The sequence below is a fragment of the Balaenoptera ricei genome, chromosome 5, assembly GCF_028023285.1.
Source record: "Balaenoptera ricei isolate mBalRic1 chromosome 5, mBalRic1.hap2, whole genome shotgun sequence".
Lineage (NCBI taxonomy): Eukaryota > Metazoa > Chordata > Mammalia > Artiodactyla > Balaenopteridae > Balaenoptera > Balaenoptera ricei.
In genome coordinates this window covers 100,941,886-100,963,154 of record NC_082643.1, presented here as the reverse complement: position 1 = coordinate 100,963,154, position 21,269 = coordinate 100,941,886, and the positions used below count along the sequence as shown (strand labels likewise).

At 39.0% G+C, this 21,269-nt stretch overlaps 1 long non-coding RNA gene across 2 annotated transcripts in view; it reads right to left on the bottom strand.

The window, feature by feature from the left end:
* The window catches only part of LOC132366040 (uncharacterized), a 444,928-nt gene that overhangs the window by 69,053 nt on the left and 354,606 nt on the right, over positions 1–21,269 (bottom strand). The window lies entirely within an intron of this gene.

Genomic DNA, 21,269 nt, shown 5'->3' with positions numbered 1-21,269 from the left:
GTCACTTTGAGAATGCTAAATAAACAGAATCATACAGCGTGCAACATTTTGAGACTGGCATTTTTCATTCAGTTTACTGTGCTTAAGAGCCATTTAAGCTGTTGTTTAAATCAATAATTTGCTCACTTTTATTGCCTTGTAGTATTCCATTGTATGGATTTATGAGAGTTTGTTTAACCAGTCACCCTCTGAAGGACATTTAGGTCATTTACAGATTTTGGCTGTGACAAATGAAGCTGCTATTTTTAATTTTTATAAATGAAGTTGAACATTTGTGACAAGGTTAACATGCAAAACTTTTCATTACTTTGTGGTTAATACTCTGGAGTGGAATTGCTAGGCCATATAGAAAGCATATTCTTAACTTAATAAAGCACTGACAACCTGTTTTCCAAGACAGCTGTAGCATTTTTCATTCTCACCAGTAATGTATGAAAGATCAGTTAGCTCCTCATCCTTAACAGAACTTGATATTATCATTTTATCTTTAATTTTAGCAATTTAAAAATCTGTAAGGACCCCATCTGTAAGTAGTCACTTTTTTCAAGAATCGAGATAAAATGCATTTCCTTACTTGGCAGAGCTATAGCACCTCCAGTGTAAAGCATTTAAACATGCATCTAATAGCTATGACAGAGAAAGTTAATGGTTTCATACTAAATGTCATATATGCTTAGCACAGACACTTTGTAAACTATAAAGCCTTGCCTCACTAAAAGGTGTTTGTGTTTTAGCATTCCTTAGAAACATTTAGGGAGAAATTAGAAGGTAACATGATACAATAGTCCTTGAGTGTCAGGGATGGGATATGTTCTTAATCTTGTAGACAATGAGAATTCATCAGGAAAGTAATATAACCAAAGCTAAATAATGCTTTGGAAGATCCCCATAGTGTCATTGTGGAGAATGAAATAAATGAAAAGGATGATGGAGTAAAGCCTAGATAAGCAGAATTAGGAAAACTTTATAAAATTTATACAAATTGTAGAGGGAATGGAAAGGAGGGAAAAAAAATAAAACAAGTAGAGCGTATTGTGAAAGGAGAACCTGTGAACAACAGAATAATGAGTTTTAGGATGACTCAAGATAATTAAAATAGAAATAAGAAAGTCAGAATTAAAAGCAGGCTTGGAGCTTAATGTAGGAGGAGGAGCTTCAAGACGGCAGAAGAGTAAGATGCAGAGATCACCTTCCTCCCCACAAATACATCAGAAATACATCTACATGTGGAACAACTCCTACAGAACACCCACTGAACACTGGCAGAAGACCTCAGACCTCCCAAAAGGCAAGAAACTCCCCACGTACCTGGGTAGGGCAAAAAAAAAAAGAAAAAGCAGAGATAAAACAGTAGAGACGAGACCTGCACCAGTGGGAGGGAGCTGTAAAGGAGGAAAGGTTTCTACACACTAGGAAGCCCCTTCGCGGGCGGAGACTGCGGGTGGCAGAAGGGGGAGCTTCGGAGCCACGGAGGAGAGCGCAGCCACAGGGGTGCAGAGGGCAAAGCGGAGAGATTCCCGCATGGAGGATCGGTGCCGACCAGCACTCACCAGCCCGAGAGGCTTGTCTGCTCACCCGCCGGGGCTGGGAGCTGAGGCTCGGGCTTCCGAGGTCGGATCCCAGGGAGAGGAATGGGGTTGGCTGTAAGAACACAGCCTGAAGGGAGCTAGTGCACCATGGCTAGCCGGGAGGGAGTCCTGGAAAAAGTCTAGAGCTGCAGACGAGGCAAGAGACTTTTTCTTCCCTCTTTGTTTCCTGGTGTGCGAGGAGAGGGGATTAATAGTGCCGCTTAAAGGAGCTCTAGAGATGGGTATGAGCCGCGGCTATCAGCGCGGACCTGAGAAATGGGCATGAGACGTTAAGGCTGCTGCTGCTGCCACCAAGAAGCCTGTGTGCGAGCACAGGTCACTCTCCACACCGCCCCTCCCAGGAGTCTGTGCAGCCTGCCACTGCCAGGGTCCCGTGATCCTGGAACAACTTCCCTAGGAGAATGCACGGCGCGCCTCAGGCTGGTGCAACGTCACGCCGGCCTCTGTAGCCACAGGCTCGCCGCACATCCATACCCCTCCCTCTCCCCGGCCTGAGTGAGCCAGAGCCCGCGAATCAGCTGCTCCTTTAACCCCGTCCTGTCTGAGCGAAGAACAGATGCCCTCAGGCGACCTACACACAGAGGCGGGGCCACATCCAAAGCTGAACCCCGGGAGCTATGCGAAGAAAGAAGAGAAAGGGAAATTTCTCCCAGCAGCCGAGGATTAAATCTCCACAATCAACTTGATGTACCCTGCATCTGTAGAATACCTGAATAGATAATGAATCGTACCAAATTGAGGAAGTGGACTTAGGGAGCAAAGATATATATTTTTTTCTCTTTTCCAATTTCTGTGAGTGTGTATGTGTATGCTTCTGTGTGTGACTGTGTCTGTATAACTTTGCTTTTACCATTTGTCCTAGGGTTCTGTCTGTCCGTTTTGTTTTTTTTTTTTTTAATTACTTAAAATTTTTTTTTCTGAATAATTATATTGTATTTTTTATTGTAATAAGTTTATTTTATTTTATTTTATCTTCTTCTTTCTTTCTTTCTTTCTTTTCTCCCTTTTATGCTGAACCGTGTGGAGGACAGTGTCTTGGTGCTCCAACCAGGCATCTGGGCTGTGCCACTGACGTGGGAGAGCCAAGTTCAGGACACTGGTCCACAAGAGACATCCCAGCTCAACGTAATATCAAATGGTGAAAATCTCCCAGAGACCTCCATCTCAACACCAAAACCCAGCTCCACTCAACGACCAGCAAGATACAGTGCAGGACATCCTATGCCAAACAATTAGCAAGACAGGAACACAATCCGATCCATTAGCACACAGGCTGCCTAAAATCATAATAAGGCCACAAACAACCCAAAACAAACCACCAGACATGGACCTGCCCACGAGAAAGACAAGATCCAGCCTCATCCACCAGAACACAGGCACTAGTCCCCTCCACCAGGAAGAATACACAACCCACTGTACCAACCTTAGCCACTGGGGACAGACACCAAAAAACAGAAACTACAAACCTGCAGCCTGCAAAAAGCAGACCCCAAACACAGTAAGTTAAGCAAAATGAGAACACAGAGAAACACACAGCAGATGAAGGAGCAAGGCAAAAACCCAACAGACCTAACAAATGAAGAGGAAATAGGCAGTCTACCTGAAAAAGAATTCAGAATAATGATAGTAAAGATGATACAAAATCTTGGAAATACAATGACAAAATACAAGAAACGTTTAACAAGGACCTAGAAGAACTAAAGAGCAAACAAACAGTGATGAGCAACACAGTAAATGAAATTAAAAATTCTCCACAAGGGATCAATAGCAGAATAACTGAGGCAGAAGGACGGATAAGTGACCTGGAAGATAAAATAATGGAAATAACTACTGCAGATCAGAATAAAGAAAAAAGAATGAAAAGAATTGAGGACAGTCTCAGAGACTTCTGGGACAATATTAAACACACCAACATTCAAATTATAGGGGTCTCAGAAGAAGAAGAGAAAAAGAAAGGGACTGAGAAAATATATGAAGAGATTATAGTTGAAAACTTCCCTAATATGGGTAAGGAAAGAATCACCTAAGTCCAGGAAGTGCAGAGAGTCCCATTCAGGATAAATCCACAGAGAAACACACCAAGACACATATTAATCAAACTATCAAAAATTAAATACAAAGAACAAATATTAAAAGCAGCAAGGGAAAAACAACAAATAACACATAAGGGAATCCCCATAAGGTTAACAGCTGATCGTTCAGCAGAAACTCTGCAGGCCAGAAAGGAGTGGCAGGACATATTTAAAGTGAAGAAGGAGAAAAACCTACAACCAAGATTAATCAACCCAGCAAAGATCTCATTCAGATTTGAGGGAGAAATTAAAAACTTTACAAATAAGAAAAAGCTAAGAGAACTCAGCACCACCAAACCAGCTTCACAACAAATGCTAAAGGAAATTTTCTACTCAGGAAACACAGGAGAAGGAAAACACCTACAATAATAAACCCAAAACAATTAAGAAAATGGTAATAGGAACATACATATCAATAATTACCTTAAATGTAAATGGATTAAATGCTCCAACCAAAAGACATAGACTGGTTGAATGGATACAAAAACAAGACCCATATATATGCTGTCAACAAGAGACCCATTTCAGACCTAGGGACACATACAGACTGAAAGTGAGGGGGTAGAAAAAGATATTCCATGCAAATGGAAATCGAAAGAAAGCTGGAGTAGCAATTCTCATATCAGACAAAATAGTTTTAAAACAAAGACTATGAAAAGAGACAAAGAAGGACACTACATAATGATCAAGGGATCAATCCAAGAAGAAGATATAACAATTGTAAATATTTATGCACCCAAAATAGGAGCACCTCAATACATAAGGAAAATACTAACAGCCATAAAAGGGGAAATCGACAATAACACAATCATAGTACGGGACTTTAACACCCCACTTTCACCAATGGACAGATCATCCAAAATGAAAATAAATAAGGAAACAAAAGTTTTAAATGATACGTTAAACAAGATGGACTTAATTGATATTTATAGGACATTCCATCCAAAAACAACAGAATACACATTCTTCTCAAGTGCTCATGGGACATTCTCCAGGATAGATCATATCTTGGTTCACAAATCAAGCCCTGGTAAATTTAAGAAAATTGAAATCATATCAAGTATCTTTTCTGACCACAACACTAACAGACTAGATATCAACTACCAGAAAAAATCCTAAGAAATACAAACACATGGAGGTTAAACAACACACTACTTAATAACCAAAAGATCACTGAAGAAATCAAAGAGGAAATCAAAAAAAACCTAGAAACAAATGACAATGAAAACACAACGACCCAAAACCTATGGGATGCAGCAAAAGCAGTTCTAAGAGGGAAGTTTACAGCAATACAATCCTACCTTAAGAAACAAGAAACATTACAAATAAACAACCTAACCTTACACCTAAAGCAATTAGAGAAAGAAAAGCAAACAAACAAAAAAAACCCAAAGTTGGCAGAAGGAAAGAAATCATAAAGATCAGAACAAAAAGAAATGAAAAAGAAATGAAAGAAACGATAGCAAAGATCAATAAAACTAAAAGCTGGATCTCTGAGAAGCTAAAGAAAATTGATAAACCATTAGCCAGACTTATCAAGAAAAATGGGAGAAGACTCAAATCAATAGAATTAGAAATGAAAAAGGAGAAGTAACAACTGACACTGCAGAAATACAAAGGATCATGAGAGATTACTACAAGCAATGATATGCCAAAAAAATGGACAACCTGGAAGAAATGGACAACTGCTTAGAAATGCACAACCTTCTGAGACTGAACCAGGAAGAATTAGAAAATATGAACAGACCAATCACAAGCACTGAAATTGAAACTGTGATTAAATATCTTCCAACAAACAAAAGCCCAGGACCAGATGGCTTCACAAGCGAATTCTATCGAACATTTACAGAAGAACTAACACCTATCCTTCTCAAACTCCTTCAAAACATAGCAGAGGGAGGAACATTCCCAAACTCATTCTACGAAGCCACCATCACTCTGATGCCAAAACCAGACAAAGATGTCACAAAGAAAGAAAACTACAGGCCAATATCACTGATGAACATAGATGCAAAAATCCACAACAAAATACTAGCAAACAGAATCCAACAGCACATTAAAAGGGTCATACATTATGAGCAAGTGGAGTTTATCCCAGGAATGCAAGGATTCTTCAAGATACACAAATCAAGCAACGTGTTACACCATATTCACAAATTGAAGGAGAAAAACCATATGATCATCTCAATAGATGGTGAGAAAGCTTTTGACAAAATTCACCACCCATTTATGATAAAAACCCTCCAGAAAGTAGGCACAGAGGGAACTTACCTCAACATAATAAAGGCCATATATGACAAACCCACAGCCAACATCATCCTCAGTGGTGAAAAAGTGAAACCATTTCCACTAAGATCAGGAACAAGACAAGGTTGCCCACTCTCACCACTATTATTCAACATAGTTTTGGAAGTTTTAGCCACAGCAATCAGAGAAGAAAAAGAAATAAAAGTAATCCAAATTGGAAAAGAAGAAGTAAAGCTGTCACTCTTTGCAGATGACATGATACTATACATAGAGAATCCTAAAGATGCTACCAGAAAATTAGTAGAGCTTATCAATGAATTTGGTAAAGTAGCAGAATACAAAATTAATGCACAGAAATCTCTTGCAATCCTATACACTAATGATGAAAAATGTGAAAGTGAAATTAAAAAACACTCCCATTTACCATTGTAAGAAAAGAATAAAATATCTAGGAATAAACCTACTTAAGGAAACAAAAGACCTGTAGGCAGAAAATCGTAAGACACTGATGAAAGAAATTAAAGATTATACAAATAGATGGAGAGATATACCATGTTCTTGGATTGGAAGAATCAACATTGTGAAAATGACTATACTATCCAAAGCAATGTACAGATTCAAAGCAATCTCTGTCAAACTACCACTGGCATTTTTTACAGAACTAGAACAAAAAATTTCACAATTTGTATAGAAACACAAAAGACCCCAAATAACCAAAGCAATCTTGAGAAAGAAAAACAGAGCTGGAGGAATCAGGCCCCCTGACTTCACACTATACTACAAAGCTACAGTAATCAAGACAGTATGGTACTGGCACAAAAACTGAAATGTAGATCAATGGAACAAGATAGAAAGCCCAGAGATAAACCCACACACATACGGTCGCCTTATCTTTGATAAAGGAGGAAAGAATATACAGTGGAGAAAAGACTGCTTCTTCAATAAGTGGTGCTGGGAAAACTGGACAGCTACATGTAAAAGAATGAAATTAGAACACTCCCTAACACCATACAGAAAATTTAACTCAAAATGGATTAAAGACCTAAGTGTAAGGCCAGACACCATCAAACTCTTAGAGGAAAACATAGGCAGAACACTCTATGACATAAATCAAAGCAAGGTCCTTTTTGACCCACCTCCTAGAGAAATGGAAATAAAAACAAAAATAAACAAATGGGACAAAATGAAACTTAACAGCTTTGCCCAGCAAAGGAAACCATAAACAAGAAGAAAAGACAACCCTCAGAATGGGAGAAAATATTTGCAAATGAAGCAACTGACAGAGGATTAATCTCCAAAACATACAAGCAACTCACACAGCTCAATATCAAGAAAACAAAAAACCCAATCTAAAAATGGGCAGAAGACCTATATAGACATTTCTCCAAAGAAGAAATACAGATTGCCAACAAACACATGAAAGAATGTTCAACATCATTAATCATTAGAGAAATACAAATCAAAACTACAATGAGATATCTAACACCAGTCAGAATGTCCTTCATCAAAAAATCTACAAACGATAAATGCTGGAGAGAGTGTGGAGAAAACGGAACCCTCTTGCACTGTTGCTGGGAATGTAAATTGAAACAGCCACTATGGAGAACAGTATGGAAGTTCCTTAAAAAACTAAAAATAAAACTACCATACGACCCAGCAATCCCACTACTGGGCATATACCCTGAGAAAACCATAATTCAAAAAGAGTCTTGTACCAAAGTGTTCATTTCAGGTCTCTTTACAATAGCCAGGACATGGAAGCAACCTAAGTGTCCATCAACAGATGAATATAAAAGAAGATGTGTCACATATATAAAATGGAATATTGCTCAGCCATAAAATCGAACGAAACTGAGTTATTTGTAGTGAGGTGGATGGACCTAGAGACTGTCACATAGAGTGAAGTAAGTCAGAAAAAGAAAAACAAATACCGTATGCTAGCACATATATATGGAATCTAAAAAAAAAAAAAGAGAGAGAGAAAAAAATGGTTAGAAGAACCTAGGGGAAAGACGGGAATAAAGATGCAGACCTACTAGAGAATGGAGTTGAGGATACGGGGAGGGGGAAGGGTAAGCTGGGATAAAGTGAGAGAGTGGCATGGACATATATACACTACCAAATGTAAAATAGTTAGCTAGTGGGAAGCAGCCTCATAGCACAGGGAGATCAGTTTGGTGCTTTGTGACCAATAGGGAGGGTGAGAGGGAAGGAGATGCAAGAGGGAAGAGATATGGGGACATATGTATATGTGTAACTGATTCACTTTGTTAAAAAGCCGAAACTAACACACCATTGTAAAGCAATTATACTCCAATAAAGATGTTAAAAAAAAACAACAACAAAAAACCAGACTTGGTGTGAAGATAGTGGTTGTGACAGATAATAATATCAACAGCACTATGAACTCATGGTGTGCTGTGTTTTATGTGGATTCCATAATCCTCACACTAGCCCCATGACACAGGAACAATCAGGTGCATCTACAGATAAAGAAAGGTCAGAGAGGTTAGGAACCTGTCTGAGATCAGGCAGTGAGCAGAATTTTGCTTCCTACTGTGAAATGAGACACTAATAATATCAATATAATTGTTAAAATATTTAAATAAGATCATATCTCTAAGGTTTTAAGGGCCATACAAATGTTACCTAGTATTATTTTGTCAATAATTCTTCTGTAAAGTTTGACTTAACCAAAAAAAATTCCAAAACAATACAAAAAAATACCCAGGATTTTAATGATGGGTGCTTTTTTTTTTCTACAGAAAATAGGTATTTTCATTCCTTAAATTCATTTATTATCCAAAGTAAAACTCTTTGGGCTTAATTCCATGATCTTTCATGAGAACCCTTAATTTTAAAAATGAGTATGATGAGGAGCTCAGAAATCTTTTAATTTTCTGTCAATTATACATGCATATAATGCATAAGAGCAAATATTGCAGGACCAAAATAATACTTTATCAGCATTTTTCTAAAGAATGTCAAGAATGATAAATTTGAATATTTGTGGTAAACACTCAGCGAAATGTCAGAAACATTACTTCTGCAAGGCTTTGTCTCATTGTCAGCTCTTTGTAATCAGTTTAATTTTTATTGAGAAAAAGCAACAATCACAAATCAGCCTTCTTGTGTCTTTTGTATTCTTACGGCTGCAAATGAGGCTTCCCGCCGCTTCAGTTTCATTTTGTAAAGGCACCATGTTGAATCATTCATTCTTAAGAATGTACTGCATTCTCATCTCCTTCTGGTAGGAAAAAATATAAATCAAATTGGAACCTTGGGCTGTGAAGTAATTTTTTTTTTCTTAAAATGCCATCTTCCAGGTTCTACCTCAGAACATCCAGAAATCATTAAAGGTGAGGAAAGGAGGGAAGGGGGAGGGTAGTGACGCATCTCAGTGTCAGGGCGTCTTGTCTTAGCAGTCTGTGTTCTCACAGCTTTGCAGGCCTTTACCACCCCCCGCCCCCACCTTGGATTAATGACACAGCCTCCTAACTCATCTCCCTGTCATCAGTCTACTCACCCATCAATCTGGGCAGTTAGAGCAGTCACTCTATAGTGCCCATCTGACCATGCTTCTTCCCTGCTCCTAATCTCTCAAAAGGCCTCCCATCCTTGGGAAAATGTCAGGAGTTCCTGTAAGACCAGCAAATCCATTCTTTCCAAACACCCCATGTGCCTCTACAGCCTCATTTCTCCACACTACCCATCTGATAAACCATACTACTACTTTGTTGAATTATTGAAGTCACCTTAACCTTAATCTTATTGTTTTGGTAACCTCTAACTGCGGCAAAGTTAGGGACTCAGTTTGTGTTTTATCTCTTCAAAGTCCTCCGTAACCTTCTCTCTGACCACCAGTCACCATAACTCATTCACCTCAGCCAGGAGACTGAATAGGGTGCCCTACAAATGGGTTTCAAAAGTCTTCGATAATTATCACAAGTTAGAGCGGTCTTTTGCCTTGTTTTCATCTTCTGATAGATTTTGCTTAAAGAACAAAGATCATGTTATATTTGCCAGCATAGGTGTAGTCCCAATATTACAAATATGGCTGGCAGGGAAAGAAAAGTCATATATAAAGGTATCTGATGTGAAAGAAAGAAGGGAAGGAAGAAAGGAAAGATGTAAGAAAGGGGGGGACAATAAAGGACTGTGGTGTGGAGTGAAGTATGGTGGACTGAATGACCAATTTTTAAACTATTTGAGCATACGTTTCTGCCTCTGTAAAATAAGAGCTAAAGAATCCCTAGGGTTTATTTGAATTTGAAAATTCTGATTCTATGACTCAGTGTTAGCAGTCCCAGGGTGATTTTAGCAGCAGGAAAAGGCAGGACTTCTGGTGAAGCTGGACATTCCTGTCTTAGTCTGGGAGCTCAGGAACTGCCTTGACACACAGCCTCCATTTAAATCTTCCCAGGTACAAAAATCTTTGTGAAAATCTGCAAGCAAACACTGGTGTTCTGAATGCCCCACATTTGCCACCATTGTCAGACACAACCCAACCCCTTCCAGGCCTTTTTGAAACACCAAACAGTCTAAGCAACTGAGATCACACCTGAAAAGATTGGAACCCCCTTGAAGCTTGACACTACATCATCTTTACGCATTCAACAAACATTTATTAAGAATCGATTTGGTAACTAGTACTAGACTAGGCACTAATGGTATAATTAAGGATAAGACCTAATTCCTTCCCTCCTAAAGCTTTAGTTTAGGATTAAAGATAGACACTAAACAAGTGTATCTATCTTGATGATTTTTATAACATCACAGAAAACCCAACTCGAACTGGATGAGCAAAATAAATATATTGGCTATGTAACTGAAGACCCTGTCAGAGGTCCAGTTCAGGTATAGATTGATCCAGGTACTCATGTGATGATTATAAAGAAGACACATGCCTGAACACACACACACACACACACACACACACACACACTCCCCTTTCTCTTTTTTTTTTTTTTTTTTAAATTTATTTATTTATTTATTTATTTATGGCTGTGTTGGGTCTTCGTTTCTGTGCGAGGGCTTTCTCCAGTTGCGGCAAGTGGGGGCCACTCTTCATCGCGGTGCGCGGGCCTCTCACTATCGCGGCCTCTCTTGTTGCGGAGCACAGGCTCCAGACGCGCAGGCTCAGTAATTGTGGCTCACGGGCCTAGTTGCTCCGCGGCATGTGGGATCCTCCCAGACCAGGGCTCGAACCCGTGTCCCCTGCATTAGCAGGCAGATTCTCAACCACTGCGCCACCAGGGAAGCCCCCCCCCCTTTCTCTTTCTTCACTATAAGATGGCTACTTTAGCCACTATATCTTTCCTGATTTATGTACACAAGACAGAGAAAGCTACTTGCCCAATAATATTTTATGGCCCAGAATTGAGTTTCATTTGGCTACACTATCCTGATTCGAGCCAGAGAGAGGAGAGGGGTAGGGTTCGATGATTGTCTTAATCTAGGTCATGCAATCCTGGACCTCGGTTAAGACAATCATTGAATCCCTGGAGCCCTGGGATAAAGTCAACTTCACCTAAAGCTCATGGGCTCTCAAAAACTGAACTGAAACTCTCCTGAACCAAGAAAATTCTGGGCAACAAAACCCAATAATATGTGCTGCTAAAATGGAAATACTGGTAAGTAACAGGAAAGAAGCAAATTAGTGTGAAAAAGAAAACTGGAGAAAATGCCTAACTTAGAGAGCTTAGCCTGGGAAAATCTCCCTGAAGAAGTAAAATTTCAATAAGATGGGATATTTTGAAGGACAAGAAGGAATCAGCCATATACAGATTCCTGGGATTAATATTCCAGGCAAAAGAAATAACACAAATGTCCTGAGTCTGAGAGGTTGGCCACTTCTGGACACCATGAGACCAGGGTGGCTGTACTGTGATGAGACAGGCAGGAAAGGGCCAAGCAGGAGGTGAGATGCAAGGGCTCAAGCAAGGAGGGTCTTGTGCCACATAGGGAATTTTAATTGTATTCTGAATATTATAGGGAGCCACCCATGGATTTATTTCTCTTAACTTCCTAGTATTGCTGAGCTAATTATTCAGCATATCATTATAGTTTACTTATTCAATAAATAAATGTATTGAAGATGCCCAGAAGTAAACATGGTTCTAGCCTTCAAGGAGTCTTTACAGTCTAAAGAATGGGAGAGGCACAAGGCAACAACACGGAGAAATTAAAAGAGAAGCAGTCATATCTGAGCATCTTGCAGGTACCAGAAACTGTGCTAGGTATGACATCAAGATTTCCACAAATTCTTACAACCAATAAGCAAGATAAACATCATTTTTCAGAAAGAGGACATCCAAGTATCCAAAAGCTAAGGAACTACCCTAAAGTCTTACCCAGAGGTTAAGTGGTAGAGATGGGGTTTGAATTTACCCCTGCCTGACTCTTAATAATAGGAGGCCATCTCATATTGTTATGAGATTAATTAAGCAGTCATTTACATATAGCTTCTGCTAGTTCTCACAAAAATTCCACAGTGGATAGTACCTTTTCTTTAGTGATAAAATCAATATGAGCTCAAATAAATAAATATATTCCCAAGGTCACAGAGCAAGCACATGGCACAGCAAGATATCAAAAGCAGGGTCCAAAACAAGGGTTCTCTCTGTCCCTCCATGCTGCTTCTAAGATCCCTAAATAAAAAGTGCTTTGCTGATTCAGAAAAAATGAGGGTGCAGGTCCAGCTGAAGAATTAAGGGCAGCTGCTTGTTTGAAAAGCGACTTGCTAGTGAGACACTGAGGGGAACTCAAGCAGTTTCTGCCACCCTTCTCACTCCAGTGGGTCCTGAAGGACAGAAATTAAACATACACAGAGCAGCTGTCCTGCATGGTCCCATGTTCACTGGGACTCTTGCCCCTTTGCAGCCTCCTCTCCTTCCCTGCTGGCTGTCAGGGAAAATTTAGCTTCCAGTGAAGGGAGAAAAGTAAGAACCTGATGATTCTGGCTTCTCTAACTAAACGCTGAACCAGTATCACAGTTTATGACTCTATTGCTCCAGTTGCTGGCATCCCCCATGCTCACGCCCCATGGGTACCAAAGGGGGAGGAAATTAGTGTAACAACTCAGGGTGGCCTGTATCACCTCCTGTGATTAGTCCTTTGTGGATGCTCCTTTTAGTCTTGCTTTTCCATAGGACGTGCCCATTCACTTGTGCTGAGCATCACTGGGCTGAGTGCCCACAGTGAACAAAACAACAGTCCCTTCCTAGCTTCACAGGGCTCATAGCTGTGGAGGGAGAAAATACCAAGAACTTATTTACAAAATAGAAACAGACTCACAGAGTTTGAAAACAAACTTATGGTTACCAAAGGGGAAAGGTGGGGGGAGGGATAAATTAGGAGTTTGGGATCAACATATACACACTACTATATAAAAAATAGATAATCAACAAAGACCTACTATGTAGCGCGGGGAACTCTACTCAGTACTCTGTAATGGTCTATATGGGAAAAGAATCTGAAAAATAATGGATATTTGTCTATGTGTAACTGAATCACTTTGCTGTACAGCTGAAACTAACACAACATTGTAAATCAACTATAGTCCAATATAAAATAAAAGTTAAATTAAAAAAGGAATTACAATTCAGGGTGATTTTTAATTTATTTTTGTATTTTTAGCAGGGCAAGTTGCATTATGTCCATCATTGGCCCTTAGAAGGGTATCAAGATTATGACCACTCTCTCCTGCCTAGACACTAAGGGGTCCAGACCCAGCCTTAACCCCTGTGCTTTCATCCTCACTTAAACCGCAGGGAACACATGTCTTCTTTTGGGTTCACTGAGAGTGCAAATTAAATGAAAACCTTTTCAATAAAGATTTATTACCTTGAAGTCAGAAAGTACCTGTTACAAGGACAAATATCAATAAACTGCGTTCTTCAGAAAAGGCATTTACAATACAGAAAAGACATATCTGGTGCCTGGCACACGGTCACATTCCCCTTGGCAGCCCCTCTAGTGCTCACAGGAGAACATCTAACTTCTCAGTCTGGCTACCACCCTTTCTGTCCTTGGATCCCGGTCTGTATTTCCAGCACCTCTCTCCACCACTTCACCCATACAGCTGCTTCTCTGGGGTCCTCAGCAATTCCCACACCTCCTTCCCAGACTGCCTTAGCCTATCTTTCTAAAAAATGGGTTGTTTTATAATCAAGTTCAAATAGCACCCACTATGCAAACTGTGCTCTGAAGTTCCACAGGCAACATTCATAGGTCTTGCTTTTGTGATCCTGAACCGGCTCTTTAGGCTGCTAATTTGACACTTATCAAATTATAACCCAGTGGATGTATATGTGTTCTTCATCGTCTGTGAATCCTCCATACACCTAACATACAGCACAGCGCTTTCCATCACACACGGCAGGTGTACAACTCAATGATTATATTCATAACAATGAGGTAAGATTTTATGATCTATTAGATTATGGATTCAATAGAAGGTCACATGACACAACAGCAGCTTGACCAAGGGTATTATGTACAAAGGGAAAAATAAGGAAAGGTAAGTGGCCTGGCACACTTGTGTAAGCAGACACAGTTGTTTGAGAAATTCACAAAGGAAGCTTCCCAGGTCTTCTCTGTTCATCTATACCGTGGTTGGAGGTCAATTTCTCAGAAATAAGCAGACAATAACAAAAAATATAGACCAGCATAAAAACTGAACCATGTGGTTTTGGTACTAAAAACATTTTTATCACAAGTGTAGTATATGTTTATCATAAGAAATTTAGAAAATGGAGAAAAGTAAAGAGAAAAAATAGCATTAATCCTTCCACAGAGAGATAACCACTATTAATAATTTAGTGTGTGCTCTCCATGTTTTTGTTGGTATGTAGTATCTAAAATATATACTCTATCTCTATCTTTCCTTCTTCCCCCTCTTCTTTCTCTGTCTTCCTTACCTTCCTCCTACCTTTCCTCCCTTCCGTCCCTTTTTCTCTCTTTGTATATATTAATATAGGTAGTTTTCCAAAGTATAAGATGCTAAACAGTGTATAAAGTGCCCCCGTTTAGTGTAAGAACCAGAGAGAATAAGAACGTACATTTGCTTTTGCTTATATATTCATAAAGGATCTAGAAGGACACTTAAACTAGTAAAAGTGGTTTCCAGTTGGAAAGAACTGGGGAAAATTAGGTGGATGAGGACAAAATTGGAAGGAAGAAGTCTTCTCTTTTATGGAGTATCATCTCATACATCATTCTTTGCTTTTCCATCAGGTGAATGTATTTTTAATAAGAATACTAGTTGTGGCAAGTCACACACTCCCTTCTGCAATGTGCCCTTGCTACTCCCCATCTAGAGGGGAGCCTGTTTCCTCTGTCCTCTATGCCTTCTTGAATTCAGAAAAACCCTGCTTATCCAACAGGATGTCTTGGAAGTGATGCTGTGTCAGTTCTGGTTGCCATCAATTGACCTAGAAGCTTCCACTTCTTGCTTCCAGGGAGCTGGTGCCCATGTAAAAGTGAAACTACCTGTCAACCACCATGCTTTGAGAAGCCCAAGCCTGGTGAAGAGGCCAAGAAGCATCAGGACCCTAGACATATGAGTAAAGAAGCCACTGGGTATCCAGCTGGGCCACACCTTCAGCTTCAATCTCACTACAAATGCAAGGCAGATACCGAGAGGGAGTTGCCCAGGCGACCCACAGAAAGCTGTGAGTCACAATAAATGGATTTTATTTTAAGAAAGTACCTTTTGGGATGAGTTGGCATGTAGCAATGGATATTCTGAGCAGAAATAGTACAATTTCAGTCAACAAGTATTCACCATGTGCCCTTTCTGCTGTGCAGGCACTGAGAATTTAGATTTTAGGACTGGGCTGCCTGCACTCAAATCCTGACTCTGACTCTCTTATCTGTATGACTCTGGACAAATTTCTTCACCTTTCTGTGTCTTCATTTTCTGTAAAATGGTGACAATTAAACATACATTTAAAGGATGTTCTGAAAATTTAGTAACATTTAGAATAACACCTGATACATAGTAAGTGTTCATTAAATATGAGCTTGCTTTATTATGTGCAAAGAATTGTGAAAAATTTGTCAATTTATTTCTTAATATTAATTTATCCCTCAAGTAAATAATAGGCATTATTCCTGAAAATACTGTGATAGATTTTACTTGCCACTTTGGGTTTGTTTTTTTTTTTTTTTTTTGGTAAATTTGAATCTCTATGTCCATCAGTGGAATTGGACTGGAATTTTATTTTCTGGACTGTCTTTCACAATTTCACAAGGCTATGTTTGCCTCATAAAACACCCTGATTTGAGATAATTTATATAAGTCATAACTTATAGATTTCTTAAGAGTTGGAAATTCACTATAAAAATGCCTGGGGATTTTTGACTTTGAATTTATTACTCTGAAAACATGCAATGCATTTGCAATTTATTCTAATGATGTTGGGAAGAAATAGAAGGTGTTTAAATAGGTAGTATCATGCTTGAATCATTTGAAAGGTATTTCACCAGTAGTACCATGGAAGAGAAATTCAATGGAAACATGAAACCTTTTGCCAGTGTAGGTATGGTCCTATATTTTTTGCCTGGCTGAATTACAGATTCTTGTTTCTTTATCCTTTTCACTGTGACTGCCACAAGGCCATATCTAAGGATTCTAGTTATGAGCCTTATAACATTAATTTGATGGCTGAGACTTTCTGATTTGAACATTAATTATTCAGCCTTATTTTAGTATTTCTTTCATTTCTCATCTTATTCTACTTATCACTGATTTTCTCTTTTGTCATATTTTTATTATTTTTCTTGAGTAATGAAAATATATTTGAATCAACTTCTCAAATACTGATGTGTTTACTTTTCCTGCAGAAACCAATTCTATCCACTGTCTCCATCACTTTTTTCCTCAAGAAATTATGTCTCTCAACTTTCTAAAAGGTTCTGGTTTTAAATCATCTCATTTCATGATCATCATTGTTTCTGTATTGATTTGATATCCCCTCAAATCTTATTGAGAATATGAATGAGCATATCCTAAAGAGATCTCAAAGTTTTTGCTTTTTCCATCCAATTTCTTACCTCCCACACACAATTTTTTGAGTTATATTTTCCCCTCTTTTTTCATAGCCTTAAATTCCAGAAGATAAATGTATTTAATATCGGGAGCTGACACTGCTTCTACCAAAGATGGTGCATATCTGTCTATATAACATTCTGATTTTGACATTTGAAGTTAGGGATAATAAGGGAAAACTCACTGCCTGGGAGTTTGAAGCCATGAATTTGTGACCTACACTTGCTGGTCATTTCCCTTCTTTGAGCTCCAGGTTTCTTTCTGGCTCAACCAGATTAGGGCAAATGCCCTAATGCCCCCCTACTCCTTCCTTTCAGACTGATGGGATGGATCAGATTGATTTGATTTTTTTTTTCATTTATAGACTTGATATATCATTGGGAGTATATACAAGGAGATACAAATAAGTGTTACTGCAGTAGGGAAGTATACTTTTCTGTAGCAATTTTCTTTTCCATGAGAAATTTAGGAGCTCTTTGTCAGTGGGCATTGCCTCACTTTCTCTAACTGACACAAGTACCAACAAACCTTTAGTATCAGCATTGACAGCATCCTCCCCATTCATTGAGTACTACATCCCTGCTGCCTTTGGTCCCTGGCATCCAAGAAGGTGAATGCAGTGCGGACCAATAAAGTAGCCACTAGCCACCATGGTGTGACTATTTAAATTTAAATTAATTAAAATTCAATACAATAAAAAATCCAGTTCTTCAGTCACACCAGTCACATTTCAAATGCTAAGCATCACATGTGTCTAGTGGCTGCAATAGCCAAGATGTGAAACAACCCTGAAAATGCCCTTCAGCAGATGAATGGGTAAAGGAACTTTGATATATACCTATAATGGAATATTACTCAGCCTTAAAAAAGAATGGAATCCTACCATTTGCAGCAACATGAATGAATATGGAAGATATTATTCTAAGTGAAATAAGCCTGTGACAAAAAGACAAATTCTGCATGAGTCCACTTATATGAGTTACCTAAACTAGCCAAACTTATAGAAGCAGAGTATAGAATGAGGGTTTCCAGATGCCAAGAAGATAGGAAAATTGGGAGCTATTGCTCAATAGGTATAAAGTTTTACTTATGCAAGATAAATAAGTTCTAGAGATCTGATGCATAATATAGAGTCTATAATAAACAATATGATATCATGTACTTAAAAATTTCTTAAAAGGGTAGATCTTATCTTGTGTTCTTATTGCAAAGAAAAAAAGAGAGAGAAAAAAAATGTGACACAGGAAATTTTTGGAGGTGATGGACATGTTTAATACCTTGATTGTGGTGATGGTATCACAACTATATGTATATATCCAAACTCATCCAATAGTATGCATTAAGTGTACGTTTTTTGATATATCAATTATACTTCAATAAAGCTGGGTTTTTTTAATGGAAAGTGTCTATTAGAATATTCCTATCATCTCAGAAAGTTCTTTTGGACAGTGCTAGGCTAGAGGATTAAGTTTTAAACTCTTACCACTAACTTGACCTCAGCCCAGCCAGTACCACACCTCCTGCTCTTACATCCTAAGAGTTTAGTGGAATTATAATGGGCACACCTCCTACCTACTCTCCAGGTGGGCTTCTATATACTTCCCAGGTAATCTTGTAGAAACTCCTGAAAGCTTGTGCTAAGTGGATGGTCCTTTTACCTTACTTCCTCATCTCATAAAAATCTCAATGTATTTTAATGGGAACTAAGGTTGAAGAGGCCAGTTACTTTAAAATCTGCCCTCAAAGTGATACTTCATCCTACAAATTAGTCTGCAAGGGAGAAAGAGGGGACATCAGGACAGCCAGTCAAATCCTCTGGTTGAGCTAAATGAGAAACCTAAAGTTCAAAGAAGTGATGTGACCAAGGCAGGGTGAGTGTCAGTCATGAAGGCAGACCTCCAAACTCCCAGTCACTGTGCCTTCCCTATGCCATGTAAGGCTGAAGAGATAGGCTGGGACCACAAGATAAGAAGCTCAACTGTCCCGTCTGTAATTTAAATGATGTCAGCAATCCATCATAATAATGATAATATTAATAAAATATGTCACTTTTTTTTTTTGCAAAGCACTTTCACATCTATTATACCATCTAACCCTTAATACAATCTAGTAAGGTAATAGAAGCAGACAAGACTCCCCCAACTTCACAGATGAATAAGCAAGTCTCAGAGAGAGTGTGCAAATTGTTCAAGATCATGTAACAATTAAAGGGTCATAGAGTCAAAGCCAACATCTTGTCTTTATAAAGAAGCATGACAAAGAAAGACTGGGATAACAGAGGAAAGGGGATAACAGAAAAGGATAAGAAAAGGATTGAAAGGAATCTAGGAATTAAGAACTAGAGGAATTTAAAATGCTAAACAAAGGAATTCTTCATGTAAAAACTCAGTAACGAAAATATCAAGAGGCAGATGAACGGCAGGATGGGTAAAGACATCCTAAAAAGTGGAAAGGAGGAAGAATCACCTCACTGAATTAGGTAAAATCTTCATTTTTTTTGTTGACCTCCATACACACATTGGAGACAGATCTAGATCTAATGCACATCTGGCAATGAGTCTAATCTAAAAGCTATCTCGGAGATTCTCCTTCCTAGGTTTTCATTTAGTTTTCTTGAGGGTGTTTAGGGAAGAGAAAGAGTGAGGACATTTCCGTAAACCAGTGGTTCTCAACTGGGAGAGACTTGCCTCCAGAGGAAATATCTGGAGACATTTTCGATGGTCATGATTTGGGAGAAGGTACTACTGGCATCTAATGGGCAGAGGACAGGGATGTTACTAAACTCCTTACAATGCACAGGGCAACCCTCTACAACAGTGAATTATCCAGTCCAAATGTTATTAGTGCCAAGTCTGAGAAACTCTGTCCTAAACTGACAAAACCAGAATCATGTCTGGAGGACCCCATTGGAGCTCTAATTCTGGCTGAGCCCTGACTGTCTGAGGCAGGGTGTCCAGAGAAAGGGACAGGGGATGACACTAAGGACAAGATCCTTTCCTCAGCAACCTGGCTGTAGCACCCCTTGAGAACGCATGCCCCTAACAGGGTCAACTGATTCCCAGTATCAGAGAGAGTGTGACCCTCCAATCCAGTGCTGAGACGGGGAGCTCCTGGGACTTGGAATGAGAGGTAATTTTAATAAATATAGAATGTCCCATGAGAGAGCAGAGATGACTGCATGGGTCTAAAGCTCCTATAGTGAAAGCAGTAGGTTTTCAGAGGAGCCCTGGATTGGGAGTCAACATGGCCATCTCCTGGCTGTGCCCCTAATAACCGAGGTGGTGTGAAGTGGATTAAAGGGTACCAGTTTTGGGAGTAGAGAGGCTGGAAATCAATTCCTCTCTCCTCTTGCTATTTTTGGGGTCTTAAACAATTCTCCTACCCACTGTCATTTTTTTTTTCCCCTGTGTAGTGGGAAATAATAAAGTCATGACAATTTTCAGGGGAACATGAACTATACTAAGTCAAATAAAGTTCATGATACTAATTCATGGTTTATCCCCATGACTTTTTCACCCTCCCCTTTCACTGAGTCAAAGGTTCTTTAATGTTAAAGCCAAATCATTGAGCTTATTCCTTTCCAAAATCCTCTCTAGCCTGAAAATTCTCAAATGTTATGAGACCCTCCTGGAACTGTTGGGCTTCTGGACTGCTGATTTTTGGCATTGTCATTCAGAGGATCAGAGCTCTCTGCCTCCTACATGAAAGATTTTTCTATCAGCCTTGAAATTTTGCCCTACTCCAATTTGCAGGCTCTGATGCCAGCTACTACAACTAACTCAGGTGTCATCTATCCCTGACAGCTGTTTACATCACTTCTAGCCTATCTCGGGCCTGGTGGGAGCACACACCACATCTTCTCTCTGTTACAACCACATTGCACACTGCCACCTGAGTACCTGGCATATTTCAAATAGGAAGACCTTGTGTTACAGGAAAGAAGTGGATGATTTATTATAGGAGAGTAATTTTAGTAGAATGAAGTTTTCACTTTGAAATTTAACACATGTAATTATTTTTATTATAGAGACTGCACATAAGGAAAAAGAGGAAATTGAAACTGTCCATAATTATACCATCTAGAGGTCACTAATATAATATTTATGTATAATTCATTTCAAGTGATAGATAGGTTATGCTGTACAGTTCTATAATCTGCATTCTCCCTTAGCAATATATCATGAATATTTTCTATGTCAATTCATATAGCCCTGCTCTCACCTTTTAAATGGTTTCAGGGTGTGCTTTTCTGGAATGTGCAATAATTAATTTATCTAATTTATATCTCTGGCATTCGAGTTCTAATTT